The following is a 25,345-nucleotide window of genomic DNA, read 5'->3' as shown; positions in this document are numbered from 1 at the left end:
AAGTATTTCTCTAGTTTGGCACCTCATTTGTTAGCTTCTCTGAATCGAATTTCAGTGGCAAAGAGTTTTGTATCATTAACTTTTTCTTTACGATTATAATTAGAACTAGCGACCCGCCCTCGCTTCGCTTCGGAAACATTAAAACACACATGAAACCAAAAAAAAAAAATTAAAATTTTTTTTTAAAAAAGTAGCCTATGTTCATCAGGGACAATGTCGGCTTCTAATGGAAAAAGAATTTTTCAAATCGGTCCAGTAGTTTCGGAGCCTATTCGAAACAAACAAACAAACAAATCTTTCCTCTTTATAATATTAGTATAGATTAACAAACGCTAAAACGAACATCGTAAATCTGTTTAGAAGTCCACAACTGAGCTTGACGCTGAGTGAAAACTTCAGGGCATCTCGACACTTAACTGTTTAACGACTTTGGGTGGCACGGGATTGTTCATATTCAAATTTGGAATTTAAAATTAACTATTTATATTTTCAAGGTAAGTATTTCTCTAGTTTGGCACCTCATTTATTAGATTCTCTGAATCGAATTTCAGTGGCAAAGAGTTTCGTACTATCAACGTTTTCTTTACGACTATAATAAGAATTAACAAACGCTAAAACGAACATCGTAAATCTATTCAGAAGTCCACAACTGAGCTTGACGTTGAGTGAAAACTTCAGGGCATCTCGGCACTTAACTGTTTAACGACTTCGGGTGGCACGGGATTGTCCATATTCAAATTTGGAATTTAAAATTACGTGTTAGTTTGAAAACCGGTATTGCAATAAATGGTATAAGTTGAAATGGATTTAAATAACCGTATCCATTGATGAAACGAAATTTTTTGTCTGCAGTCCAGAGTGCGAATCAATCCCAGATCTTTTCTCTTATGGCACCGCAGCGATACTTCAAAGATTTGCAATACTCGGGCCATGTTTGTTTCTACATTTTATTACCATTAAAGATTCATTTACAGCTCACGTCATCGCTATAGGTTTTTGTTATTTCATGCACATCGATGTGTGGTTGTTTGTTTGTCAATTTAATTGTAGGACCTGCAATAAACTCTTTTAAGTTATCAGGAGGAAACATTTCTTCCCTACCTACTTGCTGGTGGAAGCCTTGCTGGCTATTCCAGCTTCACCGGTTTGGTAGATGATCTCACAGGGCTGAATCTAAAAGAACTTGTTAACTAGCCCTAGAGATCTACCGTCGGAGTCGCGACCCACCGAGAAGATCCGGCCGGTCATCCAATATGACATATTGATATGGTGGTGGTGTATTGCCCAGTCGAGTCGGTAATGTAATTCAAGGTGACCAGAGGATACCGCCGTACTTTAGTCTTCGCATTAGGTGCAACCCATAAAAACCACAATGTACTTTAAGTATTATACATTTTTATTTAACATATACAGCATTGCCGATTCAGAAGACTAAGAAGGAGTACATATATAAAAAAGTTTATATGTTTATTATGAAATCATGCAATAATGGATAAAATTTCGAGTATAATCCGTCTTTACCTATCTATGATTAGGCTTGGAGGAGGCTTTAGAGGAAGAGGTAAGCCTAAAAAGAAATGGATAAATTGTGTGAAATACGATATGTGTAAGAGTCGTAAGCGGTCCTTATGTTGATTAGACTATGGATCAGCACCCAGGCAATGCACCAAACGAAAACTTACGTCTAAAAATCATGGTCAGTGCTTGGTGCTCATGTGTCAGTATGATTAATCATAGATTTATAACAAATGCCATCAGCGTTATTGCGGACGTACTGTGAGCAACTGGACTCAATGATAGGCTCGTAGAATATCCGGCCAGCCTTGGTTAATCACCCGTTCCTCCTACACGACAAGGCTCGCCCTCATAAGGCACAACCGACGATCTCTGAGCTACAAGAGCCCACTGCGTCTCTCGAGATCTTCTTAGTGGGTCGAGTTTCCGATCCGGTGGTAGGTTCTGCGAAGCACTGCTCTTGCTAGGGCCAGTGTTAGCAACATTCCCTGTTTGAGCCCCGTGAGCTCACCTACTCGCCCGGTTACACTGACATAGCCTTTCAAAGCTATCAGCTTAGGAAGGAAAGAAAAAGCTACAAGAGCAAGGGTTGGAAGTTTTGCGTCATTCACCGCACTTACCAGACGTTGCGCCAACGGACTTAACTTTTTTCAAAGTTTGGACAAAATTTCAAAAATTGTCAGGGATAAAGGCAGAGTGCTCGAGAGGCAGTACAAAAAGCCTCTGAAGTGCTTGTCGGTTGCCGTACATCTGATTTTTTCAAGGACTTTGAAGAATATAAAAAAGGACTTTCTGTATATTAAATGGATATTTCGCAGAGAAATATGAATCTGATATATAGGTATAATTTGAGTTAACACTTTTTAGCATAGTAAATGACATTACCTGGGTGACTCCGGATACGTCTTTTTTCTAAAATCTACAATTCATCTGGTAGATTCCAAACCAATGCAATGATTCAAAAACTTAGTCCGAGTTAAAGTGCGCGTCGCGTCTCATATATGAGTCGACTATTATCAAAGGCGGCAATCTGACTTTTGGACAATGATTGGTAAATCAGAAAAACGAATTATTGACTTTGTATTCCTTTGGCAGTCACAAAACTCTTCGGAACGACATCTTAGATAAATAACAGGTTAACTATTAACCTTTATTTAATGCAGGTTTTGAACCGTATTCTTTGAAGGAGACGATTATATTCAAATAAATCTGTATTGACATATCAATAAAATTTTTTTGTCCAAATGTACAGATTGCCGCCTTTGATAATAGACGACTCATATACAATCACTGTTTAGTAGATCAAGTTCATAAACATTACCGCAGCGTAATCAAGTATTGAATAACGAGTGAAAGTTATTCTTTTGTTGTTAAATTAAAGTTATCAATAATCTCACGCTCCCGTTTAGATGGCACAACACATAATTTGGAATACTTATCGTTTCCTGGCACTTTTGTTTTTGATGTTACACTTTATGAAGTCATTTTAAAGTTACGAAAATAATTTGGGTACTTTGAGATTGTTCGTAAAAGGCATTCTGGTCATGGGCGTATTGTCATTTAACCAAGTTTTAAGTAGCATTGTATTCAATTAAGAGTACTTTAAATTTTCTTAGATGTAATTTACGAATTAGTTGCTCGTTGAATTTAATATTTGGGGTCCCTAGAGCAATACTTTTCATTTTAGATCGAGAGCTGCGTATCTAATAAATCATTAAAATTTAATTGTTTGTTAATCTAGTAAGCACCTGTAGTACTTTTCTACGGATTTTGCGAGTTGTAAGCATAATTAAAACAACTTCTATGGTTCAATCTCGCTTATATTATTGGTAATGTTGATTTAATAGACGACATATTATAAAAAAAAATCGTGACTAGAGAAAATGTAAAGTTTCGAAGCTTCGAAAATAATATCAACAGTATACCTACGGGAAATGAAACCGTAAAAGTCATTTGGATTATAAAATTCTATTATACAATAAAATAGTCGTCGTCTGCTTACTTCAATACCGTGGCTTCACCCTTAGAGTTTCAATGCACTCATTTATACGGAGCACATATCGTCGTAATAAAAAAATATACTATAATAAAAGAAGTGTCAATTGTTGGGGTAGCCACTGTGCTCTAGCGATAAAACTCAATATCGGAACCGTGTTCATACCAAAGCTTTAATTCACACGTGTGCCCTCCAAAGCTTTAATTCACAAAATTATAATTGGGAAATTGATTAAAAAAGTACGTAAAATAAAGAATTGCATGGATGTAACAAACAATTATGTGGTGTGACGATAGAATCCAACTACTTTCTTACAAACAATATGTATTGATGCGTGACGCACGCACTAAATGTACGCACGTGGTTGTCTTTGTGTATCCACAGGATGTGACGCAGTTCCCATGCACACCATTAGTGCGCTAGAATTTACTACTATAGTACAAACATGTGTTTGTTCTTAAATAAATGTCGTATTAACAATATCAGATGTTTAACGAAGAGACGGACGCTTAATTTATCGAGGCTTTAGTATAACGATTTTACTGATATTCTATGTATATACTGAAAATGTACCAATGAAATGACCAGTACCACAATTGAGAAGTAGTATGACAGCAAGTGGTATCCTAAGAACGAACGAATATTTCACAGTGGTAGAGACATACTAAATAGAGATTTTTTTCCTACCTATTCTAGTAGCCTCGGAGGGTTATAGTAAATTCTCCGAGTGAGTAGGTGAGCTCACGGGGCTCAAACCTAACGACGTTGCTAACAGTAGCCCTAGCAAGAGCAGTGCTTTGCAGAATCTACCACCGGATCGGAAACGCGACCCACTGAGAAGATCCCGCGAGAAACTCTGTGGGCTAAATAGAGACACTGAATAAACGAAGCACTTATGTATTGTACTGACTCAGTAGCGTAGTAGTTAGAGCCCGTGACTGCTGGGCCGAGGACCGCGGGTTCAATTTCCATATTCGTTTTATACGACATAGCTCTAGCTACTAGTGATGCCAACTCTGGGGTTTTCCCTCCAAATTTAGGGGGAAAAAATCTATACAGGGTTTTTTTAGGGGATGAAATTTTTTGGGGATATTTTTAGGGATAAAATTTTATATAGAAAAATACTTAAAAATACTAAATAACTATTGTTATTAACTATTTATTTATTATTTTTATTTATTTCTTTACTAATTATTTATTATTTTTATTTATTTCTTTACTTATATTGTAATGAATAAATACTTGGTCCGTCGTTGGGGAATTTTGTTTTGAATTTAGTGGTTTTTGAAATTGCTTTAGGGGGAAAGTTTTCAAACAGTTGGCGACACTGGCTACTGCTGTCAAATTTCGTTAACGCTTCATTTCTAACGCTGGTTATGAATTGCCTACGACCTACTTACTGTTATTTACTTGTAAGATCTCATTTAAATCTCAATGCGAATAACGCCTTAAAATTTAAGATGATGATCACATGAGAATGTTTCAATTGAATTGTAAAATCACCGCGTCGCGCTGTTTCGTGACAAAAACAGGCCGCGCATTAAATCACTTTGACCTGATATGTTGATAACACAACTGGGAAATTCGGAAAACGTAATTAAAACTTTAATTAAACAGGGCTGCAGGAAATAGTTACTAGATAACCGGTTTGGCCGTGTTAAAGCCACAAAGCCGTTAAGCTAGATCGTAAAAATAATAACGTGGGCGTTATTCTAGATAGCGGGTTGGTTACCTAGTTACTTTTTTTTCTATTTGATCTATTTTCATGGAATTTTGTTAAAACGAAGAAAAATAAACTATTTTTTATTTTTCGCGGAGTTGCGCAATGAAAAACATAAAATTATAGCAGTACGGCTAGATGTAACATTTACATTATTTCAAATTATATTAGTTCAATATGTTATTGAGAATTTATGCGATCACTTTTATGATTTAATCTAGTTAAATTACAAATAAAGTTTTTGTTAAAATTATATCAAAAGGTTTACTTACATTTAATAATTACGATTCGATGTCCTAAATAATCATTAATTAGCATGCCTTCAACTTCACTTTTTTTTCCTACCTAAGCTGATGTAGAGTACTTTAGAGATACCATATCAGCGTCACCGGACCAATAGGTGAGCTCAAGGGGCTCAAACCTGACGATGTTGCAAACACGAACCCTATCAAGAGCCGTGCTTCGCTCACGTGGGCCCTCTGACGTATGGTAAGGTTTTTATTCTTAGGGAAGCAATAATTGCATTCTGGTTTGAACTTTCGGTTACGGTGAGCTCGTAATAATGGTAGGGAAATAGCTTCGTATCAGAAAAGTGTTTCATTTCTATATACAAGGTAAATTTTTTATACATGTCTCATATACGAATTTAATAGGGAACAGTACATTTTATTATTAAGTTGTAATTATTACTCATGTCTCTAAATTATAATTTACTATCACAGCCCTTGTATAGATATACTTTTCAGAAAAATTCTCATCACTTTGTTGTCATCACTCATCAAAATTCTCATCACTCATCATTTTTGAATTACGAACATCAATGGGTATTATAAGATAATTACGATATTTAATAATAATTACTTAACGATAATTACTTTCACGGCTTAATCTCGAGTTTATTATTGCGACCAGGAAAAGTATTTGAAACGTCGGAAATAATGCAATGACAATAAATGAAAAAAATGTCCACATGTAAAATTTATGTCCACGGCTCCCGGAGATTAGTAATATAAGTTCAGTGCAGAATCAACCGAAAAGGAATGTCGTGCGAAATCCCATGAAAGTTGAACAAAATAATTAGTTAGATACAAAACTCTTTATTGCAAATGGAATAACAAGAACAATGTCGAACTATTATTACAGAGAACGGTCTATCAACTGATCCTTATGCATTATGGATCATTTTTGTTTTCGTGCAAATTAATATATAAAAGTATATATAGTGCAAAATATATAATAATATAAATATATAATATTAATAATACTTATACTTTATACTTATACTTACTATGGGAAATAATTACTAAAACTAATATAACATTTCATACCCATATTATATTATTTATATTACACACAACTATAATCCATGCATAAGTAAGTAAGCTAGTTTAATAAAGGTAAGAAAAACGGACTTTTAAAATTTTTATTTATATAAAAAAAATTTCATCAGCCCTAAAACATCCACCACTGATCATACAGACATTGTATAAACACAACCAAACAATTTGGAATGGAATATTAATATACCATTTAATTATATGTATAATATAAAGTACTTTACTTTATACGTAATACGTATGTACCTACGCGTTTCTCTAATGAACAGGCAAATTCATATTTTTTCACAATAACGTCATGTTATATTCCTGTAATTTCAAATCTACTACAATTATAATTTGGTTGCAAAATAAACTTGCAATAAAAATGTATAAATCCAGTTTCCAACCGTCCACTGACAGACTCAATTATAGATAAATTTTGATTTAGATTTTGACCCTATAGAATTGAGCAAATTATTTCGGAGAACGCAAACTTACATAGAAAAACGATGTTAAATGCTCCAAAGCGATGCTGTACATGTACGTACTAGGTAGGTACATAATATTATGTTAAAAATTTATGTCGTAATTTATTCATCTCCGCGCTGCATTGGAGAATCTCATTTGACACGTGGCTATTTTATTGGGGGCAAATGGTGCAAGTAAACAAAACGTTAGAATTTTTATTTCAATTATTAATATTCTCAACAAGTTATTTCTCTATTGGATAAGTCTGAGAAGATCAGGGTTGCCCGGACGCGGACGGTCAAGAATGTCCGCGAGTTCCCTTGGTCCGATTCCAGACATACTCGGCATAACCTAAATTTTTGTTTACGAATTGTCGACATTCTTCGGGAGATTATATTTTAGATGTGCCACCACAATGGCACGTCATATAATAGTGATGGCGCGTCGTATAAAAGTGCTGTAAATGAAGTTAAGCATAGTTGTAAAATTTATCAACGTTTTCTTATAGAGGTAACTTATATTGTTCGCCCGCTAAAAGAGTGCATTCGTGATCAAACGCATAGAATTTACCTGTTTTTACTTAATATATTTTTATTTAAGTTCCATCCAAATCCGAGTTTTATCCGAATTTTAAACGACTGTAAAATTGCAAAAATGTCGCCTAAACCAAATAGCCCCTTCACCCCTCAAATCATTCAGAATTCTAGGCGGACCGTACCTGGCCAACGTCCTTAGTTATTTTAGTGCAGATGTGGAGCGTAACTAGCGCGCTCCAGAATGCACTGGGATCCGACTACTTGACTTCCTAACGAATGAAAACATTCCATTAGTACATTAATAAATCATTTGGAGTATACGCTCATAATTTTAGTTTATGTTGGATAAAAATAAATATCGTCTAATCTAAGATTTGCTAATGTTATCGTAAATGCTTAACTATCTTATACAAAATTTTTTTTTAACATTCCCTGTTATTTAAAATTAACTTTTGTTTTATTATTCTTATTTCTTTAAATGAGCAATTCTTGTATATAAATATATATATTCTGAATCTCGGAAACGGCTCCAACGATTTTCATGAAATTTTAGTATACAGATTTCGGGGGCGATAAACCGATCTAGCTACGATTCAGAAAATGTTGTTTTATTCGTGTTTTCAAAAATCAACTTTATTGATAAACAATTTAAATATAAACTTTTTTATTTGAAGAAAATAACAAATAATATAATATAATATCAATATGTAATTCCTATTTAAATATAATTTCTAAAAACACAATTTAAAAAAAAAAAAAAAACAGAGCAAAGCTCCTCTAGTTATTATACACATGTTTACGACAATAGGTTAACATGTTAAACCCAAATTCAAGTCGGTATTAAGTATGTGATTTATGGTAGACAGGCACAGCAAGAACTCTGTGTGATTCTAAATTTAAGTTTTAACTAGGTGGCATCATCTACTCACATAATAAAAATCAAACGTAGGTACGTAAATAAACAAAATTTCATGAAGGAAAGTCAGATGTTGACAAATCGCGAAGTTTCTTCAAATACTGGCTGCTAGCCCAGTATTGTATTCAATTCTCATTGGTATCCTTTTGTATTAAAACAATACAATTATGTATATTGTGAAAATAAAGCTCATGGCCCGTAAGAATGATTACTGACGTTCATTTCAATTTGGGAGCACGATTTTATTATTATACTAGCGACCCGCCCTCGCTTCGCTTCGGAAACATTAAAACACACATGAAACCAAAAAAAAAAAATAAAAAAAAAATTAAAAAAGTAGCCTATGTTCATCAGGGACAATGTCGGCTTCTAATGGAAAAAGAATTTTTCAAATCGGTCCAGTATTTTCGGAGCCTATTCGAAACAAACAAACAAACAAATCTTTCCTCTTTATAATATTATTATTATTATTATTATATTGACGCATTGATGTCTCGCTGCAGAGCAAAGACCTATGGCCTCATTTACTATGTTAAAAAGACGATTTTTTTAAATAGTGGACCAAAGTTCCTGTCGCAACAACATAAAAAAGTATTATTTATCTTAAGGTAATAGAAAAATAAGGTAATTGTGTTATTTCCTTGTAAACTTATGACGTAAGCTCGATGAACTAAGGAAAACCAATACAATGGAAAATGGAGGTGTATTCAAAGCCTCTTTTGTGATAATCTGTATAGTTCCCAAATTTACAAATGTTTACGGATGCTTACCGCCACCTTGAGGTCAATAGCGGATCTAAGCCATACAGAGTGCTGTAGCTGTTATTATAATTATAATTTAGCTTTGTATACAAAATAAGAAACTATAAATAGTTGTTTTGAAATGGTACGGCTCAGAATACATTAAAGGATAGAAGCCTAGTAAAAAGAAATTCCATCAGTAAAATCGTGAAAAATAATTATATATAAATATATCTAGGTATATTTATTGTAACTCTCTACAGACACTGTGCCGGAAGCATTTCTTAAAGAGCCAAAAACAACAACACAAAGCTTTAACTCAGCCCAATAAGTAAAACACAAACAAACAAATCAATACATGAACCCGAGTATTAATTGGCTGTCCAAACATTCCGATCAGACCTCGCGATTGTTCGCTGCAAATAAACGCAGATTGGATGTACGGTACATATCTATTGTCTCAGACTACAATCAGTAAAAAAGATGTATATAAGAATATTATCAAAATTAACTACTAACTAGATCATAATACTGTTAATAATCTATTTATATAAAAATGAATTGCTATTCGTTAGTTTCGCTAAAACTCGAGAACGGCTGGACCGATTTGGCTAATTTTGGTCTTGAATAATTTATGGAAGTCCAGAGAAGGTTTAAAAGGTAGATAAATATGAAAATGCTCGGAATTAAATAAAAATAACAATTTTGTTTTTCCTTTGGTGTCCCCCCCGTCGGACGGATTCCTTTTGTTTGCTTTAGGTTTAGGTCTTTTATTTGTCGATTGAGGCACTGCGAAGTCTGCCGGGTTAGCTAGTACTGTTAATAATAGTTTAATAAAATTTATTTCAATAAATTTATAAATAGAAATAAAAGTCCGGAATAGTAAAGAAGGCCGTCACTCCACGAGCACACTGAAGGAGTCACGTTTTAAACGTGTTAACAGTAACACGGCCAATGTCCCAGAAACTGTTCCCGATTTGAGAATGGCTCCGGTAGATGGTATCGCCCACGCGGATCAGTGCGATTCAAATGGGACTTCACATTCGTTTTTATTGAAAAAAACATTACAATGTTTGTTTTGGTTCTCACGTCCCTTTGAATATGTACAATGTAAATACGCACCTACTACGAAGTTTAAATATTTTCACACATATTCGAAATCATTTATGTACTTATTATTAATTCTCGCTTTGGTTTAAAAATATTTCTATCTCACGCACGATCTACATTTTTTTTTGGAAATCATAAAATACGTATTGTAATACATAATGATGTTATTTATAAATACAAATTATAATCCGACTAAGTACGAAATAGACGTAACTGTTTATATAATTTATATATGTGTTTATACTGTATATACCACATTTTCGGTAGGCAGCGGCTTGGTTCTGCCCCTGGCATTGCTGAAGTCCATGGGCAACGGTAACCACTCACCATCAGGTGGGCCGTATGCTCGTCTGCCTACAAGGGCAATAAAAAAAATAAAAAAAAATACGAGGTACATACCTTGATGTATTTGTGGACTAATATTTTTTTGTAACCGATTTCGCTCTTTGATAAAAATACTGAAGAACTATTGTTGAAGAAAAAAACGCATTTTCGTTTAATTTTAATATTTGTGCTAAATCTACAACATATAGATATCTTATAGAAGTATATATTTCTTGAGTGTCGTAAAAGGTGACTAAGGAATACACTGGAGAATGAGCAGTAGCGTTCTTTAAGTAATGGGATCGCCAATCAATTATTGGCATTAACTGGTGGTAAGGAGAGTTGCGGGTCCGGACGGGGAAATACCACTATTTTACGTAGTTAGACGGGAAGCAACCATGGGTTCCGGTTTTATGGAGACTTCAACCTCACGGCTCAAGGTGGATGGCAGTAGTCACGCTCAAACCAGGAGTGTTGCTAACACTGGCAAGAGCAGTGCTTCGCAGAATCTACCACCGGATCGGAAACGGGACCCACTGAGAAGATCTGGCGAGAAACTCAGTGAGCTATCTATGGATTCATTTACTCGTCGAGCCCTTTGTCACAAGCGACGGATTCGGCAAGGACGGTGACCGGTACTTAAACCGACCGTTACCTAAAAGCACCATTAATGGATCGGGGGCCATTCCTAATCTGTAAATCGGTCATGTCGAATAAATGACGCTGTAAAATTCATCATAGATGAACAATTTGAGGTTGTAAGGATGCAGCCTGCTCCAATGGCTAGTGGAGCCGTAAGGAGTGGTAAGAGATTGTTGGACCAATACACTTCTTATTAAATCTGCTTAAAAGTAGTTAGCTTATTTCCTTGCGATATTGAATATCGTTGACATGTTAAAATTTAAAAAACTATTTAGTAGAACAGATTATGTATTATACTTAAATAAATTATGTACTTAAGCATAACAGTGCTGGATAAGAATGGAAGAATTTGTTTTGTTGGGTCCATTATTCAAACAATAGCAATATTATCGGGCATCAAAATACACTTAACGGCATTTGCTTTCAACGATTTGCTGCAAATTTATAAGTGCCCTCGACTACTAGAGTTACCAGTAAATAAAACTGAAGAGACTGAAATTTTTTGGAATGTTTAATTTCAGAACAAGCCTAAAGAAAAAAATGATTTTGTTCTAGTAAATGCAACAATCCAATGCATGATTTTAAACATAATTTTAAAAAAGCAATTAAAGTTTATTTTTTATTTTGAAAACAACCTATGAATCGATATATACCTACGGTATATACGACATAATATACGGTATCGATATATACGGTAATAACAATAATATATTAATTTTACAAATGAGCACACACACAACACTATTAATATTCAATTATTAATAAGGTAAGCTAAATACTTTTTTCTTATAGTGCGTTAATAATACGTGGAAAACTACAAACAACATTAAATTGTTAAACTAAGCTGAATTTTTCTGGTTTAGAATATTCGTAATTCGTGAATCCGAAATGTAAGCGAAGGAATGAGACGGACACTCGCTGCGTCACACACTCAAAGACAATTGCATGGCAATGGGAAAAGAGTACATATTGTAATAAAAGTTTGAGCGGTTTTAATGTTAACTAGCCGATCCTACTATTTATTTTTTATTATATTTATATTTATAATTTATATTTATCTTCTAAATTTATATTTTCGAATTTTCCTAGCAACACCATTCGCGTGCCACCGTCCTTCAATATGACCACAGCTTCTGTAATAATGTACTTAACTCACGAAACCGAGATTATTAAAATGATTAAGACTATCGTTATAAGCGTGACCGGCACAACGTGTGTAAACCAGTGGTTCACAAAGTTTTTCCATGAGAAAAAAATGTTGTGGAGCTGTGTTTAGTACATATGTGGATTGGGCCTATTATACATTATAATTAAAATTAGTTAGAACTCTGTGTTCTATATATGTATATATATTTTTATGATTGAAGGATTACTGTTGGCTCGGAGGCCTTTCCAGTTTCACCAGGACATGTGGGCGAGCAAAGGCTCAGCCAGGAGGGGTGGTATTTGCTAACAGTTGCCCGAGCGCCTCCGAAGGAGACCTAACAACTCAAGAGCAGCTGCTTCGCGAATGAATCTACTACCCGATCGGAATCGCGACTCGCTGAGAAGATTCGGCGAGAAATTCAACGGGCTGATACATGGGTTAGGTTGCACGTCGAACGCTTTGCCGAGTTCGACGAGTACGGTTACCGGGGTCCCTAAGCCTGCTCCTAGAGCCTTCTTAGAGCTGAAGGCGTCTAATGCAAGAGTTATTGGATCTGATGGATCTGATGGATCCGTAAGGATGTGTCTAGGGCAACGACGGTGACTGGCTCCTGCGTGATCAGGATTCGGCGAGTAGTCAGCGGCGGCAACGATAAGGCGATTATCACGACGATTCTATAATACATGTCTCAAAGTACGCAGTATTTACGTTGTAACATCCGTTGTTCGCTTAACATCAGGTCAACGGTAAACTTGCCAACATACAACATTTATCCTAGTAATTTATGACATTCAGTACATACAACATATACCTTTTTTTTAATAGTCCATTACTACACATGCTTTGTTCATTTTAAGCGTACTACTATGAGAATTTATTTTAGTATAGGTAATACATATTGCAATAATATGTAATGTCCATTTTTAGTAGCCAATAATATAATAATGCTGAGGGCGTGCGGGGGATAAGCATATGATAGCGAAGCCCCACGGTACAGGCGTGGCACGCACGGCCAGGTCAGCCGGGTCGAACTCTAAGCACAGTGCCGACTTATTCAGTGTGTCAGTTTTTTTTTGCACATACATCGATAATCACTACTATTTGCAAACAAATCAAACGAACAGTTAAAGTAGCAGAAATCGTACATGGCAAATGAGGAACCGCTTCCGAAAATGTATTTATATCCCACTAGCGGCCCGCTCCGGCTGCGCTGGTACTTTAACAAAAATTTCAACGATATTTGACGTTGTTTTATCTTGAGCGCGGCGACCGAATCATGAAATTCCGTAACGAAAAAAACCTTACACCCCTCACTCCACCTACCATGTAGCTCGCGTTCAACACATTCACACGTTGCGCTTGTGTAGTGTTTGTGAATAAGCGCGTGGCATGACGTCACACTGCATGCGAATAATGAAAAGTCTGCCCATCTCTCTCCCGCGCGGTCTAGCTTATGAGTGTGAAGGGGACAGTTAATGTTTTGCTTTTATTAATGTTTAATATAGCGCGGTCTTGTTTTATTATTGTTTTAATATTAAATTATCATTGTCTAATTATAATTGCATAAGTTGATAAAAATGCTACGCAATAGCTTTACCGCGGCAGTTCCCGAGTGCCACACGTTTATTTTTAAAATAAAAGAACACTTATTGTGGCATAACTATAATAGTTAGACATTTACTGTCGCGACACTTTTTGTAAATAATAATGTTTTCTACAAAGTCGTAGTACATTATTTTATTATATCATCAATAGTTTTCGCAGGGCACGCGATGTAAAGAATATTTTAGGTATTTTTTTTACACCTTGGGTTACATTATTGGAGTTTTAGTAAGGATCCCTATTTTTTTTTCAAAAAAGATTGTAGCCCATGTCATTCGGGAATAGTGTAGCTTCCAGTGAAATAATTTTTCAAATCGGTTCTGTACTTTCGGAGTCTATTCAATACAAACAAATCTTTCCGCTTTATAATAATAGTATAGAAATATAGATTAAGCTAAAGAATATGAGTGCAGTTCTTTCCTTTAGGCTAAATACTATAAATATATAGGTCTGAATGTTTTTCGTCGTTTCCTTTTCATCGAATTTCAAACCACAACGGTGCTATGAAAGTTTTCGCTACAAATATCTAAACAGCACGGGCGACGTCCCCAGCTGTCGTATTGTGTAATATTGTAGGCAGTGAACTTGTTGTTTGCTACGCTTTACTTAACAAAATTATCTGCTATGCTGTTTGTTTACTTTTTTTATTAGTCTCGTTTACTGTTATTATTGTTGCTCCCAATGCCTAAGCACTTAGTACATGTAGTTTAATTTATTATTGTTTTAAGCTAATATTGTTTACTGCGATATTAAGATGATAAGATACGATACAGAGCATTTCCATGATATGATACTTAGTATGCTTGTCAACTTGTTAATTGGGAAACCTACCAAGAATCAAAAAGCATTTAACATTAAATTGAATAAATTTTAATAAAAAATTCAATTCAAATTTTACTTTTTTTTACAAATTTAAATGACGCCTTCAGCTCCAAAATTAAAATAAACCGTTGAAGACTTATTAATGAAAAAGTATTAAGGAGAAGTAATGAACTTGTAGAAGATTAAATTATATTAAATTGTATTATATTAAATTATATAGTATAGACGATATTTTCTCATATTTCAGGAGTTAAGAGACCTCGCAAAATGCTTTATCGTTTAGAAATTATTAATTATCATTCTTTCATTTATGTACGATAGTTTTTCTGAAAGCGTATGATTAAAAAACAGTAAAAAAACATCCATAAGAATTCATTTGGTCACCGCCTTACTGTTTGTTATTACACTGTACTCTTTGATATTACTCGACCGTGTAAAAAAGAAATTTATTTTAACGTCACGACAATAATGTCGGATTTCGATCCTTTATTTAAAGTTACGACTTCCACGTGAACTTAAGAAAAATGTGGACAAAAATTCCAGGGAATATTACAAAGAGCACGCTGCAAATTGTTATTTGAGTACCAGATTTATATTTTTTGTTCAAGCGTTTTAACAAAAAGCGTGCGAGTCGTTTCAGATTGGCGACAGTAATAGCAAACCTATAATACATAATAATATAATTTTTATAACGGATAGTTGGATGCGTGGTGGTTGTAGTTGGATCCGTGGTGTCCAAAAATACCACCAATAAATCAAATATTTGTTCCACCACCTAGTTCCACCACACTGCGTACTTCTGCCGCAAAGAAGTCATGCATTCCGATTAGAAGGGCGGGACAATCTTTATTTAATAAAATTGACACTTGGACCTCATGTCTCAATGTGGGTGGCGGCATTCATTTTATATCGTCTACGGGCACTGGTGACTTCCATACCAGGTGGGCCATTAGCTCATTCATCTATCCAGACGATAAAAACTAAAATAACTCAACCTGCATTATTCCATATTTTTAAGAAAAACAACCGGAGAGCAAAGTTGATTGCGTAATATCATTTACTTTAGCACTTACTCCATCAAATTCTTTCTTCGAATTCAATCTATTAATCTCTCACTCGTTTACTTTTCGATCCAAATTTAAGAACTTGTAGTTTACCTGAAACAAAATGAAAATGGCAATTAATAAACGCTAGACGAAATAATTGATTATGTGTTTTCAGAGGTCATTCCTCCCTCGTAAATTTAAGTTTTAGATGAGCTCCTTACTCGTCTTGCATTCCGACAGGAGCCCTCTTCTTCGATGTAGCGAAGGCGTTCGACAAAGTCTGGCACAACGGTTTGATATACAAACTGTATAACATGGGAGTGCCAGACAGACTCGTGCTCATCATACGAGACTACTTGTCGAACCGTTCGTTCCGATATCGAGTCGAGGGAACGCGTTCCCGGCCCCGTCACGTCACAGCCGGAGTCCCGCAAGGCTCCGCCCTCTCCCCGTTACTATTCAGTTTGTATATCAACGATATACCCCGGTCTCCGGAGACCCATCTGGCGCTCTTCGCCGATGACACCGCCATCTACTACTCGTGTAGGAAGAAGGCGTTGCTTCATCGACGACTTCAGACCGCAGCTACCACCATGGGACAGTGGTTCCGGAAGTGGCGCATCGACATCAACCCCACGAAAAGCACAGCGGTGCTCTTCAAAAGGGGTCGCCCTCCGAACACCACGCTGAGCATCCCTCTCCCGACTAGGCGCGTCAACACCCCCGCCCCCGCCGTTCGCCCAATCACGATGTTCGACCAGCCCATACCGTGGGCCCCGAAGGTCAAGTACTTAGGCGTCACCCTCGACAGTAGGATGACATTCCGCCCCCACATTAAGACGGTACGCGACCGTGCCGCCTTCATTCTAGGACGTCTCTACCCGATGATATGTAGGCGAAGTAAAATGTCCCTTAGAAATAAGGTGACACTCTACAAAACTTGCATACGCCCCGTCATGACCTATGCAAGTGTAGTGTTCGCTCACGCGGCCCGCATACACCTAAAAACATTTCAAATTATTCAATCCCGTTTTTGCAGGATAGCCGTCGGAGCCCCGTGGTTCGTCAGGAACGTCGACCTCCATGACGACCTGGACTTAGAGTCCATCAGTAAGTATCTTCAGTCGGCGTCCATGCGCCACTTCGATAAAGCGGCACGACACGAGAACCCTCTCATCGTGGCCGCCGGTAACTACATTCCCGATCCTGCGGACAGAATGGAAAGCAGTCGACGTCGCCCAAAACACGTCATCTCGGATCCACCCGATCCACTAACGGTGCTTTTAGGTAATTCAAGCACCGGTCACCGTTCTCGTCGAACCCGTCGCTTGCGACGAAGGGCTCGACGAGTAAATTAACTCTCAGACACAGCCCACTGAGTTTCTCGCCGGATCTTCTCAGTGGGTCGCGTTTCCGATCCGGTGGTAGATTCTGCGAAGCACGACTCTTGCTAGGGTTCGTGTTAGCAACATCGTCAGGTTTGAGCCCCGTGAGCTCACCTACTAAAGTTAGGGTTACGCTGATATAGCCTCTCAAGGCTCTCAGCTTAGGTAGGAAAAAAAAAAAAAAAAAAAACTCGTCTTGTGCACTTTTTACCCTTTTATAGATATACTAGCTGACCCGGCAAACGTTGTGTTGCCTTAAATAAGATTTCTAGGGAAATTCTACTGTAGAAATAAAAACCTCATTTAACCACATAATACCTCATTATAAACAAAAAAAAATATCCAAAAAATTAAAATAAAAAATAAATGTTTGGGGTGGACAACCCTTTTCACTTAGGGGTATGAAAAATAGATAGTAGCCGATTCTCAGACCTACTGAACATACTATTGATACACAAATAAAACAAATATATTAAGTGTATAATCTATGATGTATAGTGAGTAAGTAAGACAGGAGACCGGCTTCGTCCCCATCCCTACTACGTGATGTTTGCTGGATCAGTGGTGACACCTGGTGGGGATAGCTGATCGATTGATAGTTGATCAGTAGTCGACCGGCGAGCGCGGGAGATCAAATTCAATTTAAAAAAAATCATAATTAAAGGAACTTGAAAGTATAAACTCTGAATAAGAATTTATCGTACTACAATTATAATATTTGATTGCCATCTTGCAACCTTATTGCGGATCTGTGCATAGAAAATAAAAAATAAAAATCGGGATGGAAAAATAGGGGTTGATCGTATAAGAGTGAAAATTGAGAGTAATATATTTTTTTTTATTTTAAGTCATGATAAAACTAAATAAAAAACTTGCCAAAAAAATTAATGTTTATAATTAACAAAAAATAGGGGTTGATCATAGAGGGATGAAAAATTGAGAGTAACATCAGATTTTTTATTTTAATTCATGACAAAATAAAAATAAAAATGAAAATCTTGCCAAAAAAATTAAAGTTTTTAATTAGCAAATAAAAAATAAGGGTTGATCGTAGAAGGGTGAAAATTGGGGATTGTATGTATTTTTGTATGTTGTATCATAAAAAAATAGAAATTAAAAATTTTGTCTAAAAAATAAAAATAAAAATTTAAGGGTGGACTACCCCTAACATTTAGGGGGATGAAAAATAGATGTTGGCCGATTCTCATAGATACCGGATAAGCACAAAAAATTTCATCAAAATCGGTCAAGCCGTTTCGGATGAGTATGGCAACGAAAACTGTGACACGAGAATTTTATATATTAGATGTAGTATATTTAATGAAGTTGATTTGCGACGGACAGTGGTCTGGATGCGCCCTTACCATTGACGGTGACCATGGCCGGTGGTAGCTTATATGTCTTTGACAGCAATAAAAAAATGGCCGCTAAATTGACGCTAGCAGTGTATCTAGCATTGCATGTCCATGAACGACGATAACCACCAGGCGGGAAGTGCTTGCTTTAAAATACAATAAAAAGAAAAGTAAAAATATATTTTATATTAATGTAGGAAGGTTGAAAACGAAAAGTATGAAAAGAGTGTGGATTGGCGCCTTAAAGCGTGAGTGAGAAAAAATGGTACAAAAGGGAGAAAACAATAAAAGAAAAAGCAAAATGGCGTGGATGATTGAGTGGGCGATGTGTAAAAAAGATGTTAATTTTTTTTTTTTTAGTTATAATAATAGAAAAATTGGTGTAAGGACAATAAAACTACAATCTATATATATGCAAAGCTACTACTGACTAAGCTTAGTAGTAGCTTCACACTGTGTCTTGCATTGTATTTTCAATGCGGTAGAGATATGACGGATATCCGTTAGCATATCACTAGTTAAAAGCACGACGTGTTATAAAACAGGGTGCAGCTGATAATATAGGGCTGGCAAAGAGACCTTTTTTGTTGTGAGTTTTATTAACTTGCTGTATGCATAGTAATTCAGTTAGCATGTCAATCCATTTTTAAGCAACTGATAATATAGGGCTGGCAAAGCGGACTTTTGTTTTTATAAGTTTCATTAACTTGCTGTCTGTATGCAATATGTTGCTACTCCAGTTATTATGAGGTTCCATCTTTTTGGTAAACATTACCTGAATCTACATATAAGATTATCTCCAGATTTAAAAAAAAACTCTTCAATAGGCAATAAGGCATACGAAATCGGGTGAAATCGCAGGTACGCTATTTAGCCGGTTTTAAAATTTGATCATGACATAGTTGCGGCACTCAGCTGAGGATTGTGTCCGGACTAAGAAACTCTTCCAGTCAGCTCTCAACGAACTCAAATTAAGTAATTAAGGATAAAAAGTTTCAACCCTATAAGCAGGGAGAGAGTGACTTTATACGCGCTTACGTTACATCATAAATCCATTAGTGCACCCGTAACCAATACATGCGTGATGTATTATTTTATTGCATAAATGGATAAGCGAGCTTCCGATTCACCTGGCATTAAGTGTTTACGGGAGTACATCAATACATAAATGTCGCCGCCCACTTTGAGACCTAGTCTAAGTCACATATAATATAAAGACTGTCACATCATTCAAATCGGTACTAATTAGTATAACGCTTCGATGTAGAAACGGGTAGAGTACAACCGTGCCTAAGCATGCAGGTTCACAAGACGCCCCAATACAAATAAAATCGCATATAATGTAGATGTTATTGTGGCGGGTAGCCATCATCCCCGGAACACACAACACCAAGATATTTGACAGATGCCTGAATCTCGCTAATAAACAATAAAAACTATTGTTTATTTTTAAAAGAAATAGAAATAAACAATAAAAACTATTGTTTAAAGCTTTGTGAACAATTCGTCGGCTTTTAAATTACGCCTCAGGGATCAATCGTGATCGCTCGCAATATAAATTCGCAATTTTCACTAATTGAATAACTTAAAATTAATTTTATTGACGTCCCAAAGACATTCTCCTCTTACAAAGCACTTTTTTCACTAATCAAAGTCCCCATAATTTAATTGCCATAATTTATGCAAATCTTCCGAACCATCATTATTGAACAAAAAAGTTAATTTACTTTCGTTTTTTTTTTTATCGAAGCTCCAGATATTTTAAAATCTTTTCCCTTAACCGACTACGAGGAAAATATTATATTCCGTAAAAAAAATGAGACTTCCCAACCGAAGAGGGTCCGTGCTAGAATGAAATTATTTATGGTTATAGAACAATTTAACCTAAGATTATCTGAGTTCGGAGACGGGGTCGCGCCTTATGGAAGCTAAAAAAATCCTTTTGTGAAATTCAGGTGAACATTTTCGTTGGAAATTCAAAATTTTAGCGGAGATATCGTATCTTGAGAACAATGGTTACTATAATTTTACGGAAACAAGAGGTTTCACAAATTTCAGGTAAACCGTGGTATTATTGCAATAGCCAACCCCCTGATCAACATAGAGATATGTATTTGCAGGTAGTATCTTAGATCGGAGACTCCACACCAGGCACGTATGTTATGAATGTTTCGACTTTTTTTTTTTTGAGAATGCATAAAACTTTGTTTTGTTAATTGGAAAGTGGTTCCGTAACGCGGTTTGTGATCATCATTCTTTCCTATTACCCTCTGCTGGGGTGTAGGGCCCGAACCTTCCACTTACATCGGTCTTGGGCAGTCTGTTCTAGCTCCTCCCACATCATACCCTAGACACCTAGCTCCTGCTCCACCGAGCGGCGCCAAGTTGTTCTGGGGTGGCATCTCTTCCTTTTACCAGACACTTTCCAGGTCAGTGCTCTCTTTGATAGGTGGTAGGCGGTTTGTGGTAGGAAAATAATTTATCTCTAACGAATTCTAGCCGGGCGGCACTCGGATTTTCCGGCGAAAGTGCAGGGTAACCGTTTAATGGGTTGCTTCAGCAGGACCATATACATCACGCGCCCCCATGGCGGAGAGATCTCGCAAGAGATTTAGCCATCGGCCCATAAAGAAAAAAAAGGAATTGACTGATAGAAATCGTCACGTAACAAGGAAACGTTATGCCTCCTTTCTCCCTTTCTCACTCTCGCTGTCTTTCTTTCAGTCTAATCTATAATATTATACACGAGTCTGTACCGAAATTCGAGTATTGTGCACGGCTGATAGTATATGATTTATTACCCACTTTTCAATATTAAATTTTTTATAAACAAATCTTCCGGATGTCTGACCGCACACGGTTTTTTGAGTAGATCGGCATACAATCGCTCACCTAACATGGTATTAAAGAGCAATCGAAGCTGTTAGACTTTGGAACTTACATATCGCCACCCGTCAATATATATTAGCTCAATGTCTCAATTGTATTATGGGCTCAAAATTGGCCCTTAAGGTTCTCTGTCAATATACATAAAAATATATTCAAATCGACAAATTAGGAAATAAATATTACCGTTATGAATTTAAACCTTAAAAACTTGTAATCATATTCTTCTTCTCATGCGTACACTCCTGGCGGAGTGGTCGTGATTATGTATGTCTTATTGCTTGGTTGCGGCTTTTGAGAGATTTCTCTCCATCAGATCTCTCTCTATTTGTGGCGGTACGCGTACATTCAATGTAATCATATAGACCGTTTAAAAATATACTTTCAAATGTTTTCTAGAGATATTATACACATAGGTCTTTGAACTTTTTTCTTTCCTACCTATGCTGAGAGGCTATTTCAGCTTCAACCTAGCGTGTAGGTGAGCTCACGGGACTCAAAGCGGAAGTGTTGCTAACACTGGCCCTATAAGAGCAACCCACTGAGAAGATCCGGCGAAAAACTCAGCGGGCTGTTTTTATGGGTTAATTTACTCTTCGAGCCCTTCGTCGCAAGCGACGGGTTCGGCGAGGACCGAGAAGTGACCGGTGCTTGAGGTACCTAAAATTTCCTTTACCATTCGGTCCACAGGATCGGATGGTCTTTGAACTAAATCACTATGCCTACACACGAAAAAGTACTTAAAATTTTAATCCGTATTCTTGGAGTCCATAGAATTTAACGAAACTATCTCTTATTACCCTAAAAAGTTTGCATATTAAGTTGTCCTTAAGATTACAACGATCAGGTTTTAATTGAGGTTTTTATTGTTTTTTTTTTTCGAATCAGTAATTTTATTTAGGTCGCGTTTTGCACAATGCAACTTAATTACTTGAAACGCAATTATCCCTTGAGCTAGCTAAAAGCTTAATTAAACCGGAATGGAAAAGGCCATTAACGTTGTTTCGTTTTGTCTCATTCTTTATTAACATATATTTGAAATTACAATTAGCTATTTGTATTCGATTCTAAAATTTCGATTCGATTAAAAAAATGCCTAGTAAATGTACCTAATAGGAATACCAAGATGTACAAGAATGTAAATACAAAGATTAGAGTTATATATTGATTTTTAATTGAATTATTATTTTGTCTTAATTTTATGAAAATTGAAACTTTAAGCCAACATTTTCCTAACACAGAATTTCTGGATCTTTCCATATATACCTCATCTTCTTCTTCCTATTCGTACACTCTTGACAGAGTGGTCGTGGTCATGCATCAGTCAGATCCTGCGATACCGATGCTCTCGCGATGCGACGCCATGTGGCACAATGTTTCGCAGTGTGAGAGCAATAATCATTTATGTTGGAGTGAGTCACAGATTTTATGAGGTCGGTCCATCGTGTTGGAGATCGTCCGCAAGATCTTTTACCTCATCTGCTTTGCGCTTTAATGTAAACTTTCTCATTGCAGGTTTGAAATAGGTATTTTTTTTCGAAAACTTATTTTACTTGAAATCTAAATCAGAAACATTTTTTTTTACAAATACGTTCAGAAACAAGATATTAGAAATCTTTCAAATGTGGCATCGCGCAAATTGTAGATTATGACGTAATCGGTTCACAACGTGCAGGGCAGAGTGAGGAAGACAACAAAAGGTTCACGCTTCTTCTTCTTCTTTTAAAAATAAATTAATAGCTCATATTTTATCACTAAATTCGGTGCGGCTTTTTCAAAGAGATTTTTTATTCAGTATTTAAAGCTATAAAAGGCGCACAGAGCAAAATTCTTGTATTGTTAAAAAAGGATTGTTGACCAATCAAAATATAAAAAGTCATATTTTGATTGTATATAATATAAGTGTTCTACCTCAATCTTTCCCCTAACACACATGTATTTACCAACAAAATGACGAAACGGGAAGGTAGTTTTAACTCGAAATTGCACACCTACCCGCATCATTTAAGCTTATGTAACGTTGACTAAGCCCAGTACGTGCCGCCCTTGGTTGTGTAGGTATTAGCATCCATCTACGGAGGATTACGTTTTAAACCAACCTAAGAACCCACCAGAAAATAGCTGATGTCGGTTAAAACGTATGAGGCTTTCGCACGTGCTTCTAATCTAAAACAATAGAGATAATTGATGGTGAGCTTGTGCTTGTAGTACGATTGACTTTCAATTCTGTATAGTAAAATGCCCAGATAAAATCCATTGATTTCGTTGGGCGGGCTTAATGATGATAGGACATATTGTCTACCTGAAAGTTCAGGCATTTTTCTGTGAAACGAACACGGGTACCATGAAGAAAAGTAATTACAATAAAATTAAGGATTTGCCTTTTTAGTATGTAGCGAAATCCATGTTGTGAAATCCATGATGTGGATCCATGTTGTGTGTCTTAAACAGTAACGTTTTTCGACCAACCACGATCCTTCCAGCACAAAACCTTGCACTTACTGGTGGTAGGACCTCTTGTGAGTCCGCACGGGTAGGTACCACCACCCTGCCTATTTCTGTCGTGAAGCAGTATGCGTTTGGGTTTGAAGGGTGGGACAGTCTCCAGTAACCACTTAACACCAGGTGGGCTGTGAGCTCGTTCACACATCAAAGCAATAACAAAAATAATAAAAAATAAAAGGCTCGAATCCAGGAAGAGTCGCATCACTAATACATTAGCAGTCTTATCCTTTATGGTATAGACACTTCAAATGCCTTATTAATATTATTTTATCATGTTTCTTTAATGAGTGACATCACTCGAACACAGAACGGCTTTTTATCCATAAAATCATGAATTATAACAATACGCACATCCTATTACGGTTCACGAAATTCTTGATGACGTATATGACATAGTAAAAGAACAAACGCACGACGTCAGTTGCCCCATATAGTCGGGACGCATGTGTTCCTCTCGACTTTATTACCGTCCGCAGTGCGCTTGCCAAGATCCAAGATTTATTGGAAAATTTATATTTTTTCCACCAATATCAGAGTCCGCTTTGCGGGTATTTAGCATATTGTAAATGTGACGTCATTTTACAATTAAATTTGGTTATCATTACAGCCTTAAAAGCAGCAGTTGTGCATTATAATAATTCAACCTCATATCTAAAGATGAGAGGGTGGCATTGGGTCCTGCTGCCATCATACCGCCTGATACATTTGTGTAGAAATAACATTTGTTACTGGCTATTTATTGTCTTATGTTATTATTATATTAAATTCAAGGTTAACAATCTTGTTTGGAGACCGACATCAAAAGTGTCAAACTTAGTAGCTGAAACATAACTATTTACGCCGTGTGATGCATGCGAAAGGGCTAGAGACCGGATCTATAACAGCAGGATCTGTTCTAACTATCTACCTTGTCCAACGCATTTGTTCAAACAATGAAAATTTTCGACGCACATGTTGGGTTTTTTAATGAAACACGTGCGCCGATCGGTTGTAAACACTTGGATTTTTTGTTAGTAAGCGTAAACAGTAACTCTTTTGATTGGAAAACGTTGAAGCTCAATCTGTAGTGTAAGGTAAAAATTGTCTAGGCTTTGTTTAAGGCAACGGTAAATATGTAACTTCGAAGGAAAAAAAACTAGAGCAATAAACATAAGGTCATCATTGATGTAGTAAAAGATGATACGGACTTACATACTGCGGGTCTGTGAATGAAATAGACCAAGAATCTAAATCTCTTCCAGTATTATTTTAATAATATTATATATCCTTTAAGTATATGCAATCCTCACGTTAGAGACGTAAAACAAAAAA

At 36.2% G+C, this 25,345-nt stretch overlaps 1 protein-coding gene across 4 annotated transcripts in view; it reads right to left on the bottom strand.

The window, feature by feature from the left end:
- Positions 1 to 25,345, bottom strand: part of LOC114242274 (uncharacterized) — a 130,393-nt gene that overhangs the window by 13,929 nt on the left and 91,119 nt on the right. Inside the window, exon 1 of one of the 4 annotated variants that reach the window (XM_089730889.1) lies at positions 15,931 to 16,014. The exons of the other annotated variants lie outside the window; for them this stretch is intronic. The gene's annotated coding sequence lies outside the window, so the exon portion shown is untranslated. Of the gene's footprint in view, positions 1 to 15,930; positions 16,015 to 25,345 lie in introns of those variants that run through there. 4 annotated transcript variants of the gene reach the window in all.

Source organism: Bombyx mandarina, chromosome 11 (assembly GCF_030267445.1).
Source record: "Bombyx mandarina strain Sakado chromosome 11, ASM3026744v2".
Lineage (NCBI taxonomy): Eukaryota > Metazoa > Arthropoda > Insecta > Lepidoptera > Bombycidae > Bombyx > Bombyx mandarina.
Note: the sequence above shows the minus strand (reverse complement) of the source record. Positions and strands in the feature narration are given on the sequence as shown.